The sequence below is a fragment of the Triticum dicoccoides genome, chromosome 4A (assembly GCF_002162155.2).
Source record: "Triticum dicoccoides isolate Atlit2015 ecotype Zavitan chromosome 4A, WEW_v2.0, whole genome shotgun sequence".
In the NCBI taxonomy this organism is placed as follows: domain Eukaryota; kingdom Viridiplantae; phylum Streptophyta; class Magnoliopsida; order Poales; family Poaceae; genus Triticum; species Triticum dicoccoides.
Genome location: NC_041386.1, coordinates 9,799,340 through 9,800,793, shown reverse-complemented (window position 1 = coordinate 9,800,793; position 1,454 = coordinate 9,799,340).

The following is a 1,454-nucleotide window of genomic DNA, read 5'->3' as shown; positions in this document are numbered from 1 at the left end:
GGACGCATGACTTTGTTACCTCATGTTTGGTTTCCTCCAAAATCCATCTGAAGCAGCCATCCATTGGAACTCCACATGAATCTTGGGTAGCCATTCATTTATTCCAAATAATCAAAGAAAAACCTCGTGCAATAATCTTGTCCAAAATTCTTTTGCTTTCCCTTCATCCCAAAGGGACCACAGAACCTACACAACTCATGGAATTCATCGACCTTTGGGCCTTTTTCGCTTGAAATGCCTCTCGGTCCTTTTTGGTATGACCCAAATTACTGGAGTTGGGTTGTGCTTGGGTGTACTTTCCAAGCTTTGCATATTGCGCACAATTCCACATAAGCTACCCCCATTTCAGGACATTAAGATTTGGAAGGCTCCTGGCCCAAAGTCATAAAAGCAACCTCTAATTGCATGTTGCTTCGCGATTATATCCTTGTGGCACACATGCAAACATATGGAGATAACCGTTCAACCGTACACAATAGTTTCGTCACTGAATTCACAACTTACATATGCAGGAACAACTTTTCCCATGGGTGAAGCTATAAACAACAAAGGGATGGTGTGAAATGGGCTCGGTACTGTTGGATTAACGGGCTTGCCCTGCTTATGGGCCAAATGCTTCTTACTATCTCTTTTGGGCAACATTGTTGCATGTATTGTAGATGGGAAAGATGGAAGAATGTTTGGAAGGTCAATATCATTGCAACAGATCAGGGACACATCTTGAACAAAGTGGTGATCAAGCCACCAGCCTTGCCAAAGCAACTATAATCGCGACGACTGCATGTAGCTCTTCTTCCACAAGATTCACACGAATGTTAGTGTCATCGGCAAACATGTAGATCTTGCAACAAGCCAAACGCCCCTTGATAGGGTTTTAGGACACCAGATATCCCACCTTAACTCTCTTGTGAAAGGGGTTGATGGCAGAAACGAATAGCATATGCAAAAACATATATCCTTGATGCAAGACATGCGCGTGGGTGAGGGGGGGGGGGCAGGAGGGCGGCCACCCCGGGTCCCCCAACATCGAGGGGCCCCCTCCCGCACAAGTACGCAGGCCAGCCCATGAACTTCTCGAGCATGGTGCTAGGATCGTACAAGCAAGGGCATAACCCATTGATCGATCTGCTGAGAGTTAGACGCATGAGCGCACGACCGAGATCGTATCTTTATCGTTGCGTATTCCGCTCATAGTTGTACGTAGTAGGGAAAGGAGGGCATCAGAGAAGCAGGTCGTCTAATCTCCTTGATGTCAATAAAATGGTCGTCTAATCTCCTCAGTCCCTATTTTCCAAAAGCCCTAATCCGAGGTTCCCATCGTCCGCCGCCAACGATCTCTCATGGTGCCCCTGCATAGTGAAGGTCATCTATCCGCTGCAATCACACGAGTATACGACCCCGTCTGAATTCCTTCAATATGCGTTCCACATGCTTCCGTCGATCCTGCCACCATC